General features: G+C 41.1%; 1 pseudogene; it reads left to right on the top strand.

The window, feature by feature from the left end:
• Positions 1-17,508, top strand: part of LOC125483529 — a 65,222-nt pseudogene extending 47,714 nt beyond the window's left edge.
• Positions 17,509-26,123: the final 8,615 nt, after the last annotated feature.

The raw sequence follows: 26,123 nt of genomic DNA, 5'->3' as shown, positions 1-26,123 counted from the left end.
ATTCAGCCTCTTGTTAAGGTCTCCCACTGTTGAGCTTGTTTGCTGAGCTTCATAAGGTGGAATGATGAATGAGGGGTTGGACTGTAGGCTTTTAACAAGTACAGAATCCCATTATATTGCAACACACTCCTCCCTAGTGAGAATCTCACCATGCCACTTGTGAAAAGCATAAAAGATGGAGTGAGGTTTGGTAGGTTTGGTAGGTTAGACATTGCGGGTTAACCTACAGCGGGTGGACTGCAGTGATTCAAGAAGGCACCTCACCACCACCTTCTCAACGGCAACTAGGGATGAGCAATAAACACAAATGAATAGAACAGAATAGATATTATTAAAGGAGCCTTGCTCAGTTAATGACCATCAGTTGAATTTTCTCCATCGTTGGACATACCAGTCTAACTCTGACTTGGATCTGAACAGGTTTTAGCCACAACTTGTATTGATGTAACTATTAGTACTTTACCCATATTCCAACTGTCCAATCATCAGATCAGTTTGACTCTTTTCAAGTCCCTTCTTTGTGAACATCTGAAGGTTAAACATGATCTACATGCACAAATCTAACATATCCATGCCAAACATCTTGACTAAATCTGTATGAGAACCACATATTTTTATGTCTCTTCAACCACTTTAAATGCATATGGTGGTGTTCTCTCAACTTAACCTTCTCATTGAACATTAGACTTCTTTCTCTTACCCTGTCCGTCACATAACACTTTATTCTGTCTGGATTGTTTATTTTCGTCTACCAACTGGGCTAGATGTGGCTTCTGTAATGAAAACCACACTCTACACTGTCTTCTAAGAAACAACTCAGCTGATCTTATAGCAGCACTAGATTGAGATGTGTTACAATAACTTTTTCAACATATTGCCAGTTTATGGTACAGTGGCATCTGACAATTCTTCTGGTTTATACCTACATTTGTTTAACAAGAGTACGCTTAACAATTTATGTTGTATGTTCTGCTGCCCCAGCTGAAGTTGGATGATATAGAGGAACCTGAATGTGTTTTACCACATTTGATCTCATGAAATTTGAAAACTCTTCTCAGCAAAACTGCTCAGACATTATTTCTTCTGGGAACAGTGGAATAAACAGCAATCAAATTATGTAAAATTACTGAAGATTAATTGGAAACACCTCAACACACGTTGTAATAGCTATTTGTTTTGTTTGCTGATGGGATGTGGATGTTAATGGCTGGGCCAGGATTTATTGCCCATCCCAAATTGTCCTAAAGAAGGTGGTGTGTTTGCCTTCTTAAAATGCTGCAGTTCACTAGAATATAGAGACGCCCACAGTGCTGCCTGTCGCAATCAGTGCCTTCAATTTCTGAAACATCAATCTACAGCATCTGCTACACTCTAACTGACTATTTCCATGCTTGCAAAGATACTGATGGCAGCTTCTTTTCTATAGCTTGACATACTTTATAGCGTTTTACTATTTCACTTTGTCATCAAGGTCCTTGCATAGCAGTGACTACCATGAATAGTGGACTGTCAAACTCATTCCTTAGAACTGATCATTTGTTACAACAAATAGACAGCTATTACAAAGCCACTCTCCAATATCCCTACTGGGTAACTGATCCCTTGTTTCAAACCACTAGCTTCCTACAATTTCCAGTGTCTTGGGATTGTTGTGTTGCCATAGTCCTACCAAACCATAGGGGAGCTCTCTCATTAGAGACAGAGACAGCTTGTGGTGATTTAACCTGAGGGCCACCATATCTTAGGCGAGAGGAAAAGTTGAGAAGTAGAGTCCTTCATGGTAGCCTCAGCCAGTGTGGGAATTGAACCCACGCTGTCGGCAACACACTGTTTCTTAAACCGACTCTCCAGCCAACTGAACTAAACCAACCCTGACCTTGGGTTTGTAGTTCTGCTCAAGCTCACACAAAATGGCTGGCAGCAGCATGTCTTTAGCTGAAGTGAGCAAATTCTTGAATGCTTCATACACCCCTGGGCTGGATTCATTCAGAAACATCACCCTTCTCCTTTCCTCCACTGCCTGACTTTATAGCTGGATTATAAAGGAACATCTGGGGTACTATTAACAATGAATAACATCTTGAACTACTCCAGGTAGGTACTGAAAATCTCTCGATCATGGCTATCCTGTCAAGCCCCCTGATAAAACCTGTTGATGCAGCCATCCTTTTTATTTTATTAAGCTTAGGTAAATCACCATAGCTGAGAGGGAGAGGTTTCTGCTTCAATTTTACTTTGCTTTGGGAAGTTATTTGCAGTCATTGCATTGAGATGCATATTTAGAGCAGTGCTCATACCAAAGGGAGATCATAATAAAAATAGATTACCTTAGAGTGTGGAGTTAGTGATTTTCCCAGATTGCAAGTGTGGAGATAAAAACCTAATGAGGACTTCAAGCTGAGTTGGTTTAAACTCAGACCTGTGATAGCTCCAGGAAAAGGCTATCAGAGATTCCAGTGTAGGAGTTGAAGTCACAGTTACCTTCCACCAACTGAGGTGTGAAAGACTATTTTGGTGTGAGCCACTGTGCAATGGTTGCTGTTGGGTACCCATTCAAAGGATTTTTTTTTCCCCTTGGAATTGGGGTCATTCGAGGGATTTTCCTTTTTCCTGAAAGATCCTTCAGTCTAACCTAACCATGCTGACCAGGTTTCCCAAACTAAACTAGTCCCATTTGCCTGTGTTTGGCCCATATCTCTCTAAATCTTTTCTGTGCATGTACCTGTCTAAATGTCTTTTAAATGTTGTACCTGCATCTGTCACTTCCTCTAACAATTCATTCCATACATGCACCATCCTCTGTATGTAAAGATTACTCCTCCGATCCCTTTTAAATCTTTCCCTTCTCACTTTAAACCTATGCCTTCTAGTTTTAGACTCTCCCATCCTAGAACAAAGACCTTAGCTATTCACCCTATCCATGCCCTTCATGATTTTATAAACTTCTTATAAGGTCCTACACTCCAGGGAAAAAAAATGTACCAGCCTCTTGTTATAACTCAAACTCTCCAGTCCCGATAACATCCTTGTAAATCTTTTCTGTACCCTTTCCAATTTAATGGGATTATTGAGATTATACTTTTATTGTGAATTGAAAGCTCTTTGAATTTGTGTTAAAAGTGAATAGATTTGATTTGATTTATTATTGTCAAATGTACCGAGGTACAATGAAAAGTGTTGTCTTAGTACTTTACAGGCAGATTGTACTACACAAGTGCATCTGAGTAACAGAACAGAGTGCAGGATACAATGTTAGAGTTGCCAAGAAGGTGCAGAGAGAGATCAACATTAATGTTAAAGAGGTCCATTCAAAAGTCTGATAACAAACTTTTGCTGTATTGTTAAAACAAATTCTGCAAAACTGCACAATCTAGCTCAGTATCAGATCACCTCACTAAAGCCATAAAAAAACCCCAAAATACGATCTATCAAGAGATTTCAGACTGAGATCTAATTTGTCTAGTAATATAAACAACTGGGATCGTAACAATATGAAAAGTCAACATTGAACTAAACCGGTTTATTCTAGAATGTACATATATAATCTGTATAAATTGCACATGAGAGTGCTATTACTATAGCAACAAATCAAATAGGTGCAAAAATATCTACACTTTCAGGACTATTTTCAAACAAAATGTTACCGAATCTTTAGTAGATAATTTGAAAAATACCATCAAAAATGTTCAAGAGAAAATACATTTAAACATATTCCTTGCAAGTTCAGGAAAATTGCCAAACAAAATATATATAACAAATAAAACGCATCAAATGTATGCTAATGAGTTTAATAGCTTTATATATGAAAACAAGCAGATGCATCTTCAGTGAATAAACTTGGTTTTTAATTCATATGAACATTAGAACAGAAATAGGCCATTCAGCCCCTCGAGCCACCATTCACACGATCATGGCAAATCTGTGGCCTAACTCTGTAAGCCTGCCTTGGATCTATATCCCTTAATGCCCTTACTTAACAAAAATTTGTCTATCTCAGATTTAAATTTAACAATTGAATTAGAACAAAGAGCGCTCCATGAACCGTGTTAATTAAATGGAGAAGATGAAAACTCTATACTTAAAATGTTCAGCCAGAGTAACAGCAAGCAATTAAGGAAGCAGAATGGTGCGTTGGTGATAAAACCTGTAGGGTGCAAGGTGCATTGCTCTGTGTGTGTGTGTGTGTGTGTGTGTGTGTGTGTGTGTGGGGTTAGGGGGTAAAGGTCACATGGCCACAGCTGATGAGAACAGACATTTGAACATGCTTGTTTTTCAATCCAAACATTACCTTTTGAAACCAAAATAGACATGCATTATCATGTAGATTTTTAGATACCCACATTTTCAACTATAACTACAAGTACTGTCCTCATGCTGTGGTAAACGTCATGGAAGTGAGCATCCCTTCTGAATGTGTGAGAAATATCCCACATCTTCTGGTGGGACAGGCAGGAAATCAGGTCTCCCACCATTACCTTACAGGGTTGCCTCCAGGCTCATCACTGAACCCATACTCCAGTATGGAAGATTGTGCCCCTAGAGATGTCTTAGTACTTTACAGGCAGATTGTACTACACAAGTGCATCTGAGTAACAGAACAGAGTGCAGGATACAATGTTAGAGTTGCCAAGAAGGTGCAGAGAGAGATCAACATTAATGTTAAAGAGGTCCATTCAAAAGTCTGATAACAAACTTTTGCTGTATTGTTAAAACAAATCCAGCTCAGTGACAGATCATCTCTTATGGGTGATGTAATAGAAGGAGAACCTTTGCTATGCTGGAAGAGAGTGTGGACATTAAACTGTTACAACAGTGAAGATTTTCTTCATTCAAATTTATTGTACATTCATCAGAGTTAAGTTTGGGACTGAAGGCATAAGGTTGTGTACAAACTGTGAGATAGTTCAGTGCACAGTGATGCTGCTGCATTGTGGCCTCAAAAATACTGTCAATTGAATGGAAGTAGTCAGGCTTAAGTAACAAAGATTGAAATATCAGATGGATATCTGGAAATTTTCAATGTTTAGAAGGCAACACCCCAGATGTTTCTGTCGCCGCAAGTAGAGTTACAACTGAATTGTTTTTACTGTGTTGTTTTATTTAATATTGTTGACAGGATTGAAGTAAGTATGCAAATTAAACTGAATTGCTAAGTGAAACCTTGAGGTAAATTCTGTTTTGCACTTGTGTCTATTTTATGTTCCAGTGGTAGTGGAACTCCCACCAAACTGGGCGAACATGAAAAATCAAGAGGTGTTAATAGTTCCTCTTCAGTCAAGTACAACAGAGTACAAAGACGTCTCAGAAACTTTCAAGAAATCCTGTCAGAACTTAATCATTGACATAGCCATGGTGTGGATGCTCACTAAAATTGGATTTCATATGATATTGCTGAGCACTCAAGTTTATTTTGTAAAACAACCTACTGAGTATTCTACGAAAGATGAAGGTGTCAGATGTTAGTCAAGAAAATTTGTTAAAAATAGTTACCTACCATTTAAGAATAGATGTAATTTGTCTTGGATTCTAGTTTTATGTCTATTCCTTTCCTTATCTACGGTAAATTCAAAATCTGATCTCTGCCTGTACATCATGCATTTATATTCTGTTTCCAGTGATGGCATCATAGTATCTCAAGCTCTTCATTATCCTCAGCTTTGTGTTTCAGGAAACAGCACAGAAGTATGATGCAGATTAGATGCAGGGAGGATGTTTCCCCCTGGGGTCACAGTCTCAGAATATGGGGTAGGCCATTTAGGCCGCAAGAAAATATTTCTTCACTCAGAGGGTGGGCAACCTGTGGATTTTTACTAGTGTAGTGATTGCAACGAGATTAGCCAGGTAGACCTAATAGAATATGAGTTCCTTGATTGGACCAGATTAACAGCCTCACTGACAGATATAAACAGGAGTGTCAGAGATTGTGTTCACTCCAAGACCTGGCTCTGAAGGAGCTGGATCAATATCAAGGACTCTTCACATGTAAATAAGGGGTAAATAGGTGAGGGGTTACCAGCCTATGTGGAGTTACTTCACAGTGCAATTACTTTCTTCCTATGGTGTGGTGACCATAACTGCACACCTTGCTCTGCTGTGGCCTAAGCAATGTCCTCTATCATAACCTCCCAACTATTATATTCATTCTGCTAACTAATTGAATAACCTGATCACCAATCCCTTCAGGGCTCTGGGATCCTTCCCCACCAGGAAACTCCAGTTCACCTTCTGGGGGCAACTACGTTCCTATTCAGCCGCCTTCTGCAGTAGGAATAGGCAACAGCCTAGTGAGACCTAGGTAATGTTCTGGGGAGATAGCAAGAACTGCAGATGCTGGAGTCAGACATAACACAGTGCGGAGCTGGAGGAACACAGCAGGCCAGGTAGCATCAGAGGAGCAGGAAAGTTGACGTTTGGGTCGGGACCCTTCTTCAGAAATAGGGAGGAGGAAGGGAGCTCAGAAATAAATAGAGAGGGGGGTGGGGCTGCGGAAGGTAAGTGGGATGGTGATAAGTGAATGCAGGTAGGGAGTGGTGGGGATTGGTCAGTGCTCTGGGTTTGAATCCCACTTTGACAGATGGTAGAATTTGAATTCAATAATAACCTGGAAATCAGAGTTTAATGATGCCCATGGAACCATTGCTGATTGTCAGGAGAAACAATCTGGTTCACTAATGTCCTTCAGGGAAGGAAATTTGCCATCCTCACTTAGTCTGGCCTATATATGACTCCAGACCCACAGCAATGTAGTTGAATGTTAACTGCCCTCTGGGCAATTAGGGATAGGCAATAAATGCTGCCTAGCCAGTGACACCCACGTCCCATCAACGAATAAATATATTTTTAAAAAGAACCAGCAGCATTGAGTTGCGAAGTACGGATATTGACTGTTAGTTCCTATGGGGAGGACTGCCACCTGAATGAGGGCCACAGTTCCCACCGTGTACCAACATAGGACACTTGAAGAACAGTTTGTTGTCTAGTGAAGCTATTGGCTGTTCCTTTAAGCCTGCCTTCAAAGTTTGGACTGCTCTTTCTGCCAGACCATTGGATGAAGAATGGCACAGATCTGTCCTGATATGATGAATACCATCTGACTTTAGGAAATATTCAAATTCACTGCTGGTAAATGATGGTCTGTTATCTGTGACCAACATTTCCGGGAGTCTATGTATTGCAAAGATGTGCACAGTTTTTCTATCGTCACCAGTGTTTGACGAATGAACGCTATGCACATCCAGCCACTTTGAGTGGGCATCTACAATGACTAAGAAATATGAGCCCATGAAAGGACCTGCATTTTTGACGTGTAGCCAAGTCCAAGGATTACCCAGTCATTCCCATGAGTGTGGGGGAGCTGCTGGTGGTAATTTTTGTTCTTGTTGGCACTCTGGGCACTACCCCACCATTGTAACTATGTCTGCATCCGGTGCTGTCCACCAAACATAACTTCTCACCAACATCTTCATTTTTGAAACCCCTGGATGACCCTGGTGGAGTTCAGCCAGTATCTGGTGGTAGCCTTTGTTTGGGACAATCACATAATAATATGCCGTCCTCTGCTGTGTTCCAGTCTCTCTGGGTCCAAAAACATTTTCAGTCTGGTTGTAGTGGCCATTTGGATTCCCTCATTACCACCAGTTTCAGTTTTGCCAGGACTGGATCTTTCTGTGTCCAAAGTCTGATCTTGCCAGCTGATACTGGAAATGTGCCGAGAAAAGACTCTTCCAGTAGCAGTGTTTCTGCCAGCGGGACATTGCTCAATGCATCTACATTTGTTACTTGTCCTCCCTGATGGTGTTCCAACTTGTAATTATATGCAATTAGCATTAGAGCCCATCAATGAATTCAACCTGAAGTTGTGGGTGGCACTGCCTTGCCCTCTGTAAGTAGATCTAGCAGGGGTTTGTGGTCCTTTATTACTACAAATATATGTCTGTAAAGGTATTAGTGGAACTTCCTGACTCCAAATATGACTGCCAAACCTTCCTTCTTGTTCTCATTAGCCAAAGCCCTGGATGCATTCCTCTCCATTGGGCCATCTATGAATTAATATTACCACGGGGAGGCATTGCATATCAATGCCAGATCTCACTTGGAATCATAGTGTGCCAATATCTTAGTGGATGGTAGCTGTTTCTTCACTTCCCTGAAAGCTTTGGTTCAGCTATGCAGCCATTTCCAAGGCTGACCCTTTTTTAAGTGTTGATGCAACGGTGCCAAGATAGAGGCCAGGTTATGTATGAACTTCCTGTAATAATTCACCAGACCGAGAAAAGACCTAAGCTTTGGTACTGACGTGGAAGCAGGGTCACCTTTGATCGCCCTCACTTTATTTTTGAATGGGTGTAAATCAGCCTGTAGTCCAAATAGGTCACTTGGGGTGCCTAGAACACACATTTTTCCCTTCTAAGATATATGTCCATCTGGGAGAAATGTCTAAAGACTATATCCAAATTGTCTGAATGTCCCTTATTGGTCTTCCCTGTTATTAGCACGGAATTTTAGACAAGTAAGCCTAACATCGATAATGGGGAAAATTCTCAAATCCATTATCAAGGATTTAATAGCAGAGCATTTAGAAAGCAGTGGCAGGATCAGACAGAGTCAGCATGGATTATAGAAGGGGAAATCATGCTTGACAAATCTGTTGGAATTCTATGAAGATGTAACTAGTAGAGTTGACAAGGGAGAGCCGGTCAATGTGGTATATTTGGACTTTCAGAAAGCGTTTGACAAAGTCCCACGTAAGAGGTTATTGTGCAAGGTTAAAGTACATGGAATTGGGGGAAGTGTATTGAAATGGATAGAAGACTGGTTGGCAGAGAGGAAACAAAGAGTACGAATTAATGGGTCTTTTTCAAATTGCCAGGCAGTAACTAATGGAGTGTCACAGGGATTGTTGCTGGGACCCCATCTATACGTAATATATATTAATGATTTGGATGAGGGAACAAAGTGTAACATCTCAAAGTTTGCAAATGATACCAAGTTGGATGAGAGGGTGAGCTGTGACAAGGATGCAGAGATCCTTCAGCATAATCTGGGCGGGCTGGATGAGTGGGTAAATCAATGACTGATGTATGAGGAGAGATTGACTAGTTTAGGATTGTTTTTGCTGGAGATCAGACGAATGAGGGGGAATCTCAGAGATTTATAAAATTCTAACAGGATCAGACAGGGTAGATGCAGGGAGGATGTTCCCGATGGTGGGTGTGTCCAGAACCAGGGGTCACAGTCTGAGGATTCAGGGTAGACCATTTAGGATGGAGATGAGGAGACATTTCTTCACCCAAAGAAGGGTGAGCCCGTGAAATTCATTATCACAGGAAGTGGTTGATGCCAAAACATTGAAAGTATTCAAGAGGCGACCAGATATAGCACTTTGGGTGAATGGGATCAAAGGTGATGGGGAGAAAGCAGGATTAGGCTATTGAGTTCGATGATCAGCCATGATCTTTATGAATGGTGGATCAGGCTCAAAGGGCTGAATGGCCTCCTCCTGCTCCTATCTTCTATGTTTCTATGTTTCATCTAGATAAATGGAGACTTGGAGTAGACCTTGCAAAATGTTTTCCATTGTTCACTGAAAAAAGTACACTGGCTGACGATACCCCACATGGCAGTCTCATATATTTGTACAAACCCTTAAGGTGGTAATTGTGGCATTCTTCTGGGAATCCTCATCTAACCACAATTGCAATTATGCATAGCTCATGTCCAGTGTCGTGAAGGACAGCCCCCCTGCCAGTTTTGCATGTAAGTCCTCTATATGAGGGACTTTGGATTTATCCAGCTGCGAAAAGCTGTTTACCATTTGTTTAAGATCCCGACAAAGGCAAACTGACCTGTTGGGTTTCACAAATTGTATGACCAGTGCTGCCCATTACACAATCTGGGCTGTTTTGATGATTTCTTTGCTTTCCAGTCTTCTGATTTCTGCCTCTACTTTTGCCCTTAAGGCAAATATCACTGGATGGACCTTGCAGAATTGTGAAGTTGCTTCCCGGTCAACATGCAAGGTGGCCTTGTCTTCTTTGATAGTTCCTAGAACTTCACTCAAGCAGCCATTTTCTAATCAAAAAATGTTGAGCCAATCCAGGTAAATCTTTCTCAAACCAATTTCGTTCCAACAAGCTTTGTCCTGAGCCCTTTACAACAATCAGTGTTGACTGAACCAGCTGCTTCTCATAAGAGACCAGAACTGAAGTTTTGCCCTCAATTGGTAAAGGTTAAAGTTATTGAATCCCTACAGTGTGGAAGCAGGCTATTCGGCCCTTTGAATTCACACCAATCCTCCAAACAGCATTCCATCCAGACCCACTCCTCCACCCTATCCTCTAATCCCGCATTTCCTATGGCTAACTCACCTAACCTGTGCATCCCTAAACACAATGGGCAATTTAGCATGGCAAATCCACCTAACCCGAATATCTTTGGACAGTGGCAGAAAACCGAAGCACCCAGACAAAACCCACGTAGACATAGGGAGAATGTACAAACTCCACACAGACAGTTGCCCAAGGGTAGGATCGAACCTGGGTCCCTGGCACTGTGAGTCAGCAGTGCTAACTACTGAGCTGCCGTGCTGCCCCGGGTTCCCTGGTATAGTTTCTCACTCTTGACAAACTCTTGTGCCAACTTAAGCGTTGGAGTCCAGAGTGAAGTTTGGTAATGACTGGTTCTGCAATCACTGAAATGGCAGTGCTGGTATTGCCCATCATTAGAACCAGATGACCATTTAACCAGATGTTTATTTTGATTGGTTCTGATTTGGATATTGCTAACCAATTTAATTGTTCCAAACTAGATATAGATGGACTTTCCAAGGTATGCACTCTCCTGTATACCGGCCTATGAGTTCTCTTACTCAATTTAGGTCCGATCCCGATACGGATACCCCTGGTTCTCAAACTGTCAAGTAAAAACGATAATGTCTCGGAATTAGAGGAGGCTTGAGGCTAAATCTGTCAACCCTTAAAAGATTTCATTATCTGGTGCCTCAGAGAAAGTTAGGCTTCTAATAACTTAGAAAACTGTGGGTCCACAAGCTGTCCAGAGAATTGCTCATTGCTTTTTATCTGCGCCAATGTCATTTGCCCATGAAAAAATAATGCATTCTTTCCACATTCTGGTCTAGACCTTGCCAGCAGGATCGAATGACTAAAGCTTCCCAAACAATGGCATGATGCCAGAAATGTTTAGTCCAACTCAAATACGATTGTTGTGGGTGAATTTCTTCAAGAGTGTGCTTTTCTTTCATTTCCACTGAAATAATTCCATAGAGTATCCCGTCACCAAGTTACCTTTTATTTACATGTGGAGAGCACTTGACACTGACACAGCTCTCTCAGAGCCAGTTTTCTGACTGACGGTCCTGTTTATATCTATTATCCATGGCTCCCTGGTTTGACCAGATTAACAGCTCTGTCAGAGAACTCTTATTCTATGAGGTCTGCCTAGCTGACCTTGTTACAATTGCTACACACTGGAAAAGGTGCAGAGGTGATTCACCTAGATGTTTCTTAGGCTAGAGCATTTCAGCTAAGAAGGGAGATTGTGTAGGCTGGGGTTGTTTTCTTTTGAGCAGAGAAAGTATAGATGGAGTCAATAGGAATAGAATGTTCCCTTAATAGCATGAACAATTACCAGGGGCATAGATTTAAGATAAAGGTTTAGAAAGGATTTAAGGATACATTCTTTCACCTAAAAAGTGGTGAGCTTCTGGAACCTACTGGCTGAAATGGTTGTAGAAGTGGAAACCGTTACAACATTTGTGTAGCATTTAGATGAACACTTACAATGCCGTTGATAAAAGGCTCGAGGCCAGATGCTGGGAAATGGGGTTAGAGTAAATGGGTGCTTGATGACAAAAGCGAACACAATGGCCAAAAATGTGTCTTTGGGCACTACAATTCTATGACTTCTCCCGCCATAGCACAAACCCAGAGCCTTCCCTTTCTTATCTATTTCCATGATACTTCATCTATGTCTTTGTCAATAGTCATCTCTGAGAAAACCACTTCCTCTCTACTAGAAAATTACTCCACTGTAGTTTGTAAATTAATTCCAATGGAATTCAGTTCTAACCTATTGTCAAATCCCACTCTGATTGATCAATTCAATCTCTTTTCCAGATTTATGGTCCAAAAAGATCATCTTTGTAATGTTTTGTGAGACTCAGTATTATTATGTACAAGAGTCATAGCTCAGAAATAGACCCTTTGGTCCAACTCATCCATGTCGAACAGATATTCTAAATTAATCTAGTCCCATTTGCCACCATTTGGCTCATATCCCTCTAAACCCTTACAATTCATGTACTCATTCAAATGCCTCTTAAATGTTGTAATTGTACCAACCTCCACCACGTCTTCTGGCAGCTTATTCCATACACGCACCACCCTCTGTGTGAAAATGTTGCCCCCTTAGCTCCCTTTTCAATCTTTGCCCTCTCACCTTAAACCTGTGCCCTGTAGTTTTGGACTATCCCCTATGCTGTGAAAAGTACCTTGGCTATTCACCTTATCCATGCCTCTCATGATTTTATAAACTTGCATAAGGTCACCCCTCAGTCTATGACGCTCTTGAGAAAATAGCCCCAGCCTATTCAGCCTCTCCCTATAGCTCAAACCCTCCAACCCTGGCAAAAACCTTGTAAATCTTTTCTGAATTCTTTCAGTTTCACAACATCCTTTCTATAGCAGCGAGACCAGAATTGATCGCTGTATTCCAAGTGTGGCCTAACCAACATTCTGTACAGCCACAACATGACCTCCTAACTCCTATACTGACCAATAAAGGCAAGCTTACCAAATGCCTTTTTCACTATCCAATCTACCTGTGACTCTACTTTCAAGGAACTATAGACTTGTTCTCCAAGGTCTCTTTTTCAGCACCACTCCCCAGGATCTTACTATTAAGTATATACGTCCTGCCCTGATTTGCCTTTCCAAAATGCAACACATCACATTTATCTAAATTAAACTCCGTCTGCCACTCCTCAGCCCATTGGCCCATCTGATCAAGATCCCGCTGTACACTGGGGTAACTTCTTGGCTGTCCACTACACCACCAATTATGGTGTCATCTGCAAACTTACTAACCATGTTTCCAATGTTCACACCCAAATGACAAAAAGCACTGATCGTTTTGGCAAATCACTGGTCACAGTCCTCCAGTCTGAAAAGCAGCCCTCCACCGCCACCCTCTGTCTCCTAATTTCAAGCCAATTCTGTATCCAAATGGCTAATTCTCCTTGTATTCCATGTGATCTAACCTTGCTAACCAGCCTACCATGTGGAACCTTGTCAAACATCTTACCGAAGTCCATGTAGATCATATCCACCACTCTGCCTTCATTACTCCTCTTTGTTACTTCTTCAAAAAACTCTATCAAGTTAATGACACATGATTTCCCATGCACAAAGCCATGTTGACTATTCCTAATTAATCCTTGCCTTTTCAAATGCAAAATATGTTTTACTAAATAATGTTAGTTGCAATTGTCTGTGAATTTATTTTTAATTTAACAACTAATACTGTATATGTGTTTCATGTAGATTGAAAGGATTCAGGATCGCAAGCTTTGGGAAAGTTATTCTGACAGGAAAAAAACTGCAGAAAAAAGAATCCTGGACTGAATGTTGAGCAGATCCTTTACCATGGAACCACAAAGGAAATTGCCCAGAAAGTGAACAAAACTGGCTTCAACAGAAGCTTTTGTGGGAGAAATGGTAAGAACCTGAGAAAATAGAAGAACAAAAACATCTGATAGAATATTTAGGGCAAAGATAGTCTGATAAAGAAAACCAGCAAACAGTGTGATGGGATGACTTATCTTTTTCACATGAAGGAACTTAACAGCTGTTCTGAGATCTTGTTAAAAATTTTCAAGATGACAAATAGGATGGGAGAAATGACTCTGCCACCTAGTCATGGTTAGCTATGAGTCGTTAATGCCAAAAAGCACAGAAATATGATGTTGACGCATTGGGGATAACTCAAAGTTTAAATTCAATGGGATGATGCCAGGAATTAGATTCTGCAGGAATCAGGAGAGACGTGTGATTCTGGAGGCATTTCCATTAGAGCAGAGAAAGCTGAAAAAATTCATTCAAGGGTTTGCTTTGTAACCTCCCAAGGGTGAATTTTTGATAAAGTGAATCACTCTGGAAGAGAAGAATGAATATCTTTACTTTGTGACTTGTTGCAGCATGATAGGCTTTGCATCAGGGCATGTTTGAAAAGGATCGTAACTGTTGTGTTAAAATTGTACAGCTTTGTGATAGAGTGAGTCAGTACTGCTGTAGAAAGAGGCAATGAGCATGTATGTGGCGGTCCTTATCATTAAACATGGATTTCAGAATGCATAGAGTGCAGTGAGCTGCCTATATCTGTGATCATTGGTGCATCTGAAACATAAAGACAAAATTTTAGCTGGAATCCACAGGGGATAAGTCAGGGGTCAAAAATGTGGCTGTCAATTTAGGTTTTGGTAGATGTCTCAACAAATACATCAGAGGAAACAATGAAATTAACTAATTGGACGCTATCAAATTGGGCATCCCTGGATAAGTAATGGCAATGTATCAAATAAAACACAGTTGATGCTGGAAATCTGAAATAAATACAGAAAAGGCAAGAAACACTGAAGTCAGGCAGTATTTGTGGAGAGTTGCAGCAGGCCTGATTCTGGTGCATTCTAAATACACTCAGATGCACAAGATTAAAATTGCATCTAATGTGTCTGGTTAATGAACATTCATCAGAAATGGAGAAAGGTAGCACCGTAACAAGTTAGAAGTAAGTACAGAAACAGAGAAAGAGGGAAACTAGGATGAACAAAAGGGAAGGTCTGTTATTGGATAGAAGGCAGGGAACATTAAATGATTAAGGGATTATCATGTGATGCAGAGCGGATGGAATGGGACAAGAATCAAATAGATTCTAGAGGGCAGGTAAATGAGAAAAGCAGACTCGTCACTAAAAGCTGTCAAAAAATTGGGGCAGAGGTCTTGATTTGAAATATTTGCACTTAATGCTGAATCTGGAAGGCTACAAAGTACCTTATTAAATGATGAGACGATGTTCCTTGAGTTTCATTGGAATAACGTAGGACACAGAAGATAGGTCAGAGTGGGACAGAAAATAGCATTGGGAAAGATGTATGTTTTAATCCAAAATGATCCCACTGCCCTTTTCTTTCCACATGACCAGGTCACGTTTTAAGATTTAAGTGTGTGTTTACTCTTTCCTTTGAAGATTCCATGGTTGCTGTTTGAACTACTCCATGACAAGGCATTAAAAAGTCAGAGAGTCATACAGTCATACAACACGGAAACAGACCCTTCGGTCCAACTCGTCCATGCCGACAGGTTTCCAAAAACTGAACTAGTCCCATTTGACTGCATTTGGCCCATATCCCTCTATAACTTTCCTGTCCATGTACATGTCCAAATGCCTTTTAAGTGTTGTAATTGTACCAGCCTCTACCACTTCCTCTGGCAGCTCATTCCATACATGCATCACGCTCTGTGTGAAAACATTATCTCTCAGGTCCTTTTTAAATCTTTTCCCTCTCACCTTAACCCTATACCCTCCAGTTTTGGGCTCCTCTACCCTCAGGAAAAGACCTTGGCCATTCAACTTATCTATACCCTTCATGATTTATAAACTTCTTTAAAATCACCTCTCAGCCTCCGATGCTCCAGGGAAAAGTGATCCCAGCCTATCCAGCCTCTCCTTATAACACAAATCCTTCAGTCTTGGCAATATCCTTGTAAATCTTTTTTGTACCTTTTCTAGTTTAATAATATTCTTCCTATAGCAGACCAGAATTGTATGCAATACTCCAAATATAGCCTTACCAATGTCTTGTACAGCTGTAACATTACATCCCAAATCCTGTTACTCAGCGCTCTGACCAATGAAGACAAGTGTGCCAAACACCTTCCTCATCTCCCTGTAACCCCTAGGTATCCCTGTTAGACAACACTCCACAGGGTCCTACCATTAATGTGTGAGTCATGCCCTGGTTTGTCTTACCAAAATGCAACACCTTGCATTTATCAAAATTAAACACCATCTGCTATTCCTTGGCCCACTGGCCCAATTGATCAAGATCCCATTGTACTCTTAGATAATGTTCTTTGCTGTCCCCTACACCACTAGTTTTGGTGTCTTCTGCAAACTTATTAGCATTCCTCCTATATTCGCCTCTCAATCATTTATATTAATGATGAACAACTGTGACCCCAGCACCAATCCTCGCGGGCACACCGCTGCTTGCAGGCCTACAGTTCTCCTACCCTCTCCACATAACCTGAAATATTTTCTGCCCCGGTGTTTATATGCATATGCCTCCACTGTACTCAGAAAGCATCTTAAAAAGCCGAACTATTCGGCACATCACTAAACCCTCCCACATATGTGAATAGTTTATCTGCAATTTGTCTGCCTATACCACCACCACCTCCCCCCCACCGCCCGGTTGTGAACGCCTTAATTAAACTTCCTCTCAATCGTCTCTTTTTTAAGAAGAATAACCCCAGATTCTGCAATCTATCCACAAAACTGAAGTTCTTCACCCCAAGAATCTTTCTCATAAATCTTTTCTTCATGTACTCACATGTAATATTTCACATCCTTTGTAAAGTGAGGTATACAAAATTGAACACAGTACTTCAGTTATGTCTCTACAAGAATTTTATAAAGGTTCATCATAACGTCTTTGCTGTATGTATAAAGCCCAGGATCACATTTAACCATTTTCTCAACATGCATTTTCATTTTCAATCCTCTATGGGTCTGCTGTCTTTCCTTTAATTAAGCACATAAAATATAATAATGAGCTGTACAGATTCATAGTTGGTCCTTATTCTGGGCTTTATCTTCTAATGATTGAAGCCAAAAATACTATTAGCCCTTATAATGTATCTAGTAGTGCACATGTATTCACATCAAAAATCAATTGACACAACTTTATTTCCAGTTCTTCACATTTAATTCTCCTTTCTGTTTCCATGTATTCTTTGACAATATACTTCATCCCTTTATCCTGTGCATTCTGAACTCACCTGGTATTTTCAAGTTACAGATTTCCTATCTATTGTAGCCCTTTGAATTTTCATGTGTTCTTAACAGTGGCGCAATACAGCAGATTATCGATTCAAGCAATTGCCTAATAGTATCCTTTTCATACTTGCCAGGCACTTCATATGGAAAAGGAACTTACTTTGCCTTGGAATCCTCATATTCATGTCAATCACATATGCAAAACTTGATCCTAATGGATACCAATACATTTATAAAGCACGAGTGATTACTGGGAAGCAATGCAAAGGACGAAACGATATGCTGGAGCCAATACCAGTAAATAAAGAAAAAGATCCAACGGACCTTTGTGACTGTGCAGTGAATAATTTGGATAATCCGACTATTTTTGTTGTTTTTTCTGACCTTGGGGCATATCCCGAGTACCTAATCAACTTCAAGGCAAGGACAGTATGAGTCAGAAGCAACTAACTACCACGATTTCATTGTGACTTATTGCACAAGTTGTAGTTAATTCCTTAATAGTCTGTTCATTATGCACTTATGTGTCTGGCTGCCAGAGTGCATTGTTTTCAACCTGAGGTGAAGCAATTTAGGATTAGAAATCATAAAAGTACACCTTGTTTCTTGATCATAAGTTAAAGTATTCTGCACTTATCTGAACTAAAGCCTGTTCTAAAATTCTAAGTGCATAAGTACATAAATTTGATTTATATATCATTTTTAATCAAAATGTTTAAGTGTGTTATGAAACACTTCGTGAGCAGATGAGACTTAAATTTGGATCTTGCATCTCAGGACACTACCACTGTAACACAAGAGCCCCAAAGTTTCATTTATATACTTAGCATGTCTTGGCATTGCTGGATATTGGCATGATACCTAATTCAATCCAAGGTCCCGATAAATTTGGATAAAAACTGAAAGAACTGCGGATGCTGCAAATCAGGAACAAAAACAGAAGTTGCTGGAAAAGCTCAGCAGGTCTGGCAGCATCTGTGAAGTTCTGAGGAAGGGTCACCAGACCCGAAATGTTAACTCTGATTTTTTTTCACAGATGCTGCCAGACCTGCTGAGCTTTTCCAGCAACTTCTGTTTTTGTTCCTGACAAACTTGTTCCTGTTAACCAGAGTGATACAATCAAATTGAATCAGAAATACAGTCAAATACATCATAAAGTGAGTCAGAAACAAAGAGTTCATCCAAGTTTCAATATTAAGACTCTTAGATTTCCATTATTTTTGAATATACTTTAAATATAACAATTGAAACTCTTTTCCAGAATAATTAAATTGCCTTATTAATAAATTAACTACTTGTGCTTTTTCATGTTATAAACTAAAATAATAATATGAAAAATTTAAAGTGCAATTCATGGTGGTGGGAATCACTCTGAGGAACCACTCACGGTGGTTTCATTCTTGTACATTTTATTCAATAAAACATAAGTCTAAGTATTGTCCTACCTAACATGGTAACATATTACTGAGTGATAAGAAAGAATTGTGTGGACTTGTAGTTGTTTTGATGACACAACTGTAGGTGTTCACCACCTCTCATGAAACTGATCGCAAGTTTTCGTGTCCATGCATGTGCAAAAATCCATTCCTGATTGGTCGGGTTAAAGGTCAAAATTTTAACATTCTCAACCCACCCTAAGCTACCATCAACACACTATTCTAGGTAGAACAGAGCCGGGTTATGAGATGGGAAGTCAACCATCTCCTAAGGAGGCGGGTTGGCAATTTAAATATTTTAACAACAGATTAACCCTATAATTTAAGCTAACATTACTTTGTCCAGCTGTTTTTTTCTGAACCTCAGGAAACCTGGCAACTGCTTAATGGGTAGGTGATAACCGTCACAGCTTGTGGGCCAAGTGGAACAGGAGTCTTTGAAATGAACTTTTAAGATTGATAATCACGTTGATAATTCTAAAACAATACACTGCATAGAAAATTAATTGAATACTCAAAACAGTGAGAAGCTACACAAGTTAGTGTTTGTTTATGTTTCTCATGCATGTTTGCTATTGTGTTGTTCTGAAATAAGACACTAGAGGGTGGTGTGGTTGAAGAATTTGGGCTTGGATCTTTGTCATTTTGGATAAAATCTCATTGTCTTACATTATGACTTGCTGATGTTATAATACCTTGTATAATTATGAGTGGATTAATTTAATTAGCCCAGCTTCTGATAACGTCCACCAAATTGTCTTTCTATCTATCTTTTGATGGTGAAAACTTAAAATTCAGTTTGACTTTGTATTGCTACTGTAAATTGATGTTACAGAATATGCAACACTTGTTCACCTGGATTTTGCTATTGTGATAAAAGGGAAACAGTCAGTAATCATTTTGTTACTCCCCTCAAACTGGTAAGTATAATAATAACTGTTAGCTAATCAAAGTAATCAATCTTTATCAATTATTCTTCAACATTCCCAGACCAGGTAGCAGCCCCAGCTTCTGAAGGCTATAAATTTTCAGTTAAAAGTGAAAGTTGAGAAATTATTTCTAATGACTCTAAACTTCTCCAGTGAGTACACTCTTGAAGATCATCTTACTGCAATCTGTTAGAAATAATTGAACTGAAGAGGAATGATCTTTTTATGCTGTTAATCTCACTGTAAAAGCTTTTAAAACTTTCCATGTCATTGAAATAGGTACAGTTGGGTTTTAAAAAGTTCACATAGTTCATAATCACTATGGAATGACTTCACTGGACAGAACTTTATCAAAACTCCGCAGATTGTCAGTTTTAGGGAGTTTCATGAAGGGTTTCTTGAGCGAGTTATCTCATGCAATTATTTGCCACTCAGTTCTGTGGGCACATAGATATTAGTGGTGACTCTATGTCAGAAATAGCAGCTCATATTTGTAAATATATTGCTGATTTACATCATGATTGACCATCACTGAAACTGCACTTACAACAGCCGAGCTATCCTGACTACCCGTCCTTAGTTCCGTAGTGTTTTAGATCCAGGTCTAAGGGAGTGTTACTCTTCCCCTAAAGCCCAACATCTTGTCCGTGTTCAATGTGGGATCACCATACAGTTCAAAAAGTTGCAAAAGTTAACTGTTTTATTAATCAACAGGAAAAGCAAGAAAAAAAACAAATTAAGAAAATGCTGCATTTGCTCCTGGAAGTAAACAGGGGCAGCCTCTTGAGCAACAACAAATTTACAAAGAGTGATTGCTGCACCCAGCTCATATCTATTGGAGGTGGCTATCAGTTAAGTCCTGTCTAGTTTGTTGTGCCTGATACTGCAGCATGCGATAGGACTGAAGGTCATGTTCTTTCTGCTCAATAGCCTAATTTCCTTGTCAGAAGCCTGCTGCTTATCTCCCAGCTCTTCAGTGTCCATAACACCCCTCTTTGCCTGCTCCAGTTGTACAGAGCATAGCATGCAAGGAATATGCAGCGCATTCTGCCCAAAGTGTACTGTGAGGCCACCTCTCTCTGCTGCACCCCCCAAAAAAAAATTGATCCAAATATCAGAACTTCACCTTTAGGAGGCATGTAGCCTGCTCCATGATGGCCCTGGTCAAAGCATTAAATCAATGTTCATCCTCAGTCATGTGAGTTATTTAAGAGAATACTTGTCTCTCAGTAACCAGTGGAATGTGGAGGACTCTGACAATCTGGGCAGTAACAAAATGTCTATTAGCTGTTTCTCTTTTATTACAGCAGCAAAATCCAGACAGGTGATTGTGCAGATTCTGGACTTTTGACAAAGTGGACCTGATTCTGATGTAATAAGCGCAAGCCACGTTACACAAATACAGTGGGAGATTCTAAGTGCTGTATTACTGATACAATGCACCCACTTCCCACCCCTCATCATCCAAGAAAGGCAGCATTGCATATAAAAGCATGTTTGCAAAAGCATACAGTAGAAGGTGAGAGGAGATCAGTTCCATGCCCTTCAGCAGCTTTTCTTTTATTCATTTTTGTGGGATGTGGGCATCACTGGCTGGCCAGCATTTATTGCCCGTCCCCAGTTGTCCTTGAGAAAGTGTTGGTGAGCTGCTTTCTTGAGCCACTGCAATCCACCTCCTGTGGGTTGACCCACAATATCATTAGGGAGGGAATTCCAGGATTTTGACCCAGCAACAGTAAAGGAACAGCAATATATTTTCAAGTCAGGATGGTGAGTGGCTTGGAGGGGAGGGGAGCTTGAAGGTGGTGGTGTTCCCATGCATCTACTGCCCTTGTCCTTCTATGTGGCTTTGGAAGGTGCTCTCTGAGCATCTTTGGTGAATTTCTCTATTGCATCTTGTTGATAGTACACACAGCTGCTACTGAGCATCGGTGCTGGAGGGAGTGGATGCTTGTTGGTATAGTGACAGTCAAGCACGTTGCTTCGTCCTAGATGGTGTCAAGCTGCTTGAGTGTTGTTGGAGCTGCACCTATTAGGCAAGGGGGGAGTATTCCATCACAGTCCTGACTTGCGCCTTATAGATGGTGGATAGGCTTTGGGGAATCAAGAGGTGAGTAATTCAGTGCAGTATTTTCAGCCTCTGACCTGCTTTTGTAGACATTGTGTTAATGTGGCAAGTCCAATTGAGTTTCTGGTCAATGGCAACCCTCAGGATGTTGATAGTGGGGCATTCAGGGATGGTAACACCATTGAATGTCAAGAGGCAGTGGTTAGATTGTCTTTTGTTGGTGATGGGAATACCAATTTGTGTGGCATTTATGTGGCACGAATAGCACATAATGTTACTATAATTTCTTAGATTCCTTTTGTGAATTGCAGCCCACAGGTGACACTTTTAAGGTCACGTGATTATTTCTGCTTCGTGAAGTTAACTATTATCAATCTGAAATGACCAGTAGCCCATTCCAAGTTGCTTGTGGCCAGGATTTGTGTCCCATTTGGTGATCACAAAAGGTTAAGATGTCTTTAACCTGTATTGTGTCAGTGCCTAATTAATGCAATTGCCCCTTGAGGGGTCTCACTTCATTCACCACCATACCCCATGCACTTAGACAGACAAAATCACTTATTCCAGCCATTCTGGATGTGGTGGCAGCTATTTTTCAGTTCCATTGCACATTTGCCATTTGATTGAGAATGAGAGGTAACAGGAGTCAATCTTCACAGAGTGTATCACATTGTATCAGATCATCCAAACCTTCATCTTCTTTTCTCCCTTGCATTCTCTGTTGACACCATCTGTTCTGATCTTCCATGTGTCCCCACCTAATGCTTCATCTCCCAACATTCTCCTCTAAAACCCAAGCCTACAGATTAGCCATGTCAGCCATTGTGACATATTGTCCCCTGGCAAGCCAGGTTGATGGTAATTGACAATGACCACTTCCTCACAATAACCATGTCTTCCAGTGCACTATTATCACTGTCCACGGGTATAGTGCTGGAAGATTGGAAAGAGGTAAACGTCATTCCCTTGTTCAAAAAAGGAAACAGGGATAACCCCGGAAATTACAGGCCAGTTAGTCTTATGTCAGTGGTGGGCAAATTATTGGAAAGGGCTCTGAGAGACAGGATTTATGATCACTTGGAAAGGCACAGTTTGATTCGTGATAGTCAGCATGGATTTGTGAGGGGTAGATCATGCCTCACAAACCTTATTGAATTCTTTGAAGAGGTGACCAAACACATGGATGAAGGTGGAGCTGTGGATGTGGTATACATGGATTTAAGTAAGGCGTTTAATAAGGTTCCCCATGGTAGGCTCATGCAGAAGGTAAGGAGGCATGGGATAGGGGGAAATGCGGCAGATTGGATTCAGAATTGGCTGACACTTAGAAGACAAAGGGTGGTAGTGGATAGAAAATATTCAACATGGTGCTCAGTTACGAGTCGTGTATCACAAGGATCTGTTCTGGGTCCTCTTCTATTTGTGATTTTTGGAAATGATTTGGATGAAGGAGTGGAAGGGTGGATTAGCAAGTTTGCGGATGATACGAAGGTGGGTCACATTGTGGACAGTGCGGAGGGCTGTTCTAGGTTACAAAGGGACATTGATAGAATGCAGAGCTGGGCTGAGAAGTGGCAGATGGAGTTTAACCCTGAAAAGTGTGAGGTGATTCATTTTGGAAGGACAAACTTGAAAGCAGAATACAGGGTTAACGGAAAGATTTTTGGCAGTGTGGAGGAGCGGAGGGATCTTGGGGTTCATGTCCACAGTTCCCTGAAAGTTGTTAAGAAGGCGTATGGTGTGTTAGCTTTCATCAATGGAGGGATTGAGTTCAAGAGCCATGAAGTTATGCTCCAGCTATACAAAAGCATGGTTCGGCCACATCTGGAGTATTGTGTCCAGTTCTGGTCACCTCATTACGGGAAAGATGTGGAAATGTTAGAAAAGGTGCAGAGGAGATTTACTAGGATGTTGTCTGGAATGGATGGAAGGTCTTACAAGGAAAGGTTGAGAGACCTAGGACTTCTATCTTAAGAACAACAAAGGATGAGAGGTGACTTGATAGAGGTGTACAAAATGATCAGAGGTATAGATAGAGTAGACAGCCAGAGACTTTTTCCTAGGATGGATGTAGCTTTTACGAGGGGAAATAGTTTTAAAGTGAAAGGAAGTAGATGTCGGGGAGATGTTAGAGGTAGGTTCTTTACCCAGAGAGTGGTCGGGGCGTGGAAAGCATTGCCGGAGAGTGTAGTGGATTGGCCTCAGTAGGGGCATTTAAGAGGCTATTAGATAGGCATCTGGATGATAGTATAAGGTAGCGGTGGAGGTTAGATGGACCTTAGGTTTAGGGTAAAAGTTCGGCACAACATCGTGGGCCGAAGGGCCTGTACTGTGCTGTACTGTTCTATGTTCTATGTTCTATCTCCTATCATTATTGGTTGAGATGCAGCCGCCCTGACCACCGCCCTTCACAATAATGTCCCTTCTGCATCTCAGCATGCTGCATCCAATACCAAGAATTGACTTCCCCCAACTTCTCTACTTGTAGAACATCCCCTGGAAACCACCTTGACTTTCAGTGAGTACCCTGAACCACTGAGTGACTCAGAAGGACGGTCTTGAGTGTTGACAGACCCTTAAGTAATGCCTGTGCAGCTGCTAATCCCCCGACTAGTTGCACTGGACATGCAGGACTGATCATTGTAGTCACTCCCCAGACTACAACGATGTGTAACCCTTGACCTTGACTATCCATTCAACTGACTGATCACGTCCAAGTCACTAGATTGAATTCCAACACTGCCCTTGACTTAGAATGCCAAGACCCCCAACAGATGATAACCCTCATTGACTTGACTAAGGACTACTCCCCTTTAGATTTTAAGACATGTCCATTTTGGTGAAACAACATCAGCTACTGATGCTGTAAGTGTGCTGCTGATATAACATAGTGTCATGCAGCAACATATCCATCCTTTGAATGATCACTGCTGACAACAGTGAGCTGCCTGACTTTGCGCCTGCACTAAAAGACGAATCATGAGGGAAATAATGCGAGCCCATATGCTCTGTATGAGGTGAAAAAGTGCAAACAGACAAGGAAAAGCATAGTTACAAGGAGCATTCAAGTAGGTGCTAAGAAAACAAAGAGCCCTGAGGCACACACTGCTGCAATGCATGACCTAAGTGCTGGTTCCTGCACTCAAAATGGTCAAGCAGCAACATTCCATTGAAAGGAGTCAGTGAGATCCAAGGTGCAGTATTCAAGTGGTTCACTGTATTATAAGTGCATTGGAGCTGCGTTGTGATGATGTGGTGAGGATGGTGTGTGCCCAATTCCAACCTCCAGTGGATGGGGTGTGAAGGTAGTCACTGCCCGTGGGGCATGCCCCGAAGTGCTGGTCTGCCGGCCCAAAGGAGCCAGCTCTGAGCTGGAGGCACACACTCTGACGTTTGAGCCAGGAATTGTTGGCGCCTCGTTTCTCCCTGCCATCCGAGAGAATAGCAAGCCGCATTTATGACCACGTGTAGGCATATGGCATTAGTTTAGAATAGCATCACGGTCAGCACAGACATGGTGGGCTGAAGGGCCTGTTCCTGTGCTGTACAGTTTTACTTATGTTCTGTAAAGGAGGTGAGCCTACATAATAATGAGGTCTTAATGCATGCAAATAGGCTTCTCACCAATCACTCTTTCCCATTTCTCCATTCAAACCTTGGGTGAAAAATCAGACTTTATTTCCTTAACATCAAGAATCTCATTTTTTTCCAATCTCAATGTTTTTCCCAGCTGATTCACCATTGCCATATGTCTTAGTAGCTGGGAAAATTCCACCCATTTTCTGTGAAATGTTTTTTCAGTTTTTTGAAACTCTGCTCAAATTGATCTTTTTTTTGTTTAAAACACTTTATGATATTTCTACTTGCGCCTTAATTCCATGTGTATATCCAAAACGTTTTTCTCACTGAGGTTTTAGACTTGCTTGCTGAGCCGGTGGATTTGGTTGCAGACATTTCGTCACCCTGCTAGGTAACATGGTCAGTGCGCCTCCGGTGAAGCATCGGTGTTCTGTCCTGCTTTTTATTTATATGCCTCGGTTTGCTGGGGTGGTTGGTTTTACTTCCGGTTCTGTTTCTCAGTGGTTTGTACACAGGGTCTAATTCAATGTGTTTGTTGATGGAGTTCTGGTTGCAATGCCAGGCCTCCAGGAATTCCATGACCTATCTCTGTTTGGCTTGTGTGATTATCAATGTGTTGTCCCAATTGAATTCATGTCCCTCCTTGTCTGTGTGTAGTGAGACAAGTGAGAATTGGCTGTGTCTCTTGGTGGCTAGTTTGTGGTCATGTATTCACATTGTCAGTTTTCTTTTGGTTTGGCCTATGTAGTGTTTCTCACAGCCCTTGCGTGGTATTTTGTATATTACCCCAGTTTTTCTGGCTTTGAGTATAGGACCTTTATGTTTGTCAGTAGCTGTCGTAGTGTGGTTGTTGGTTTGTGGGCTACTCTGATACCTGCTTTCCTGCTTAGCTTTCCTGCTCCTCTGATGCTGCTTGGCCTGCTGTGTTCATCCAGCTCTACACCTTGTTATGTCAGATTCTCCAGCATCTGCAGTTCCTACTATCTCTGAGACCTAGGGGTCTGAGTAGTCTTGTGGCCATCTTTAAAATGTCCTTGA

The sequence above is a fragment of the Rhincodon typus genome, chromosome 7 (genome assembly GCF_021869965.1).
Source record: "Rhincodon typus isolate 14 chromosome 7, sRhiTyp1.1, whole genome shotgun sequence".
NCBI classification, from domain to species: Eukaryota; Metazoa; Chordata; class Chondrichthyes; order Orectolobiformes; family Rhincodontidae; genus Rhincodon; species Rhincodon typus.
The sequence above is the reverse complement of the archived record's forward strand: the minus strand, read 5'-3'. Positions and strand labels throughout refer to the sequence as shown.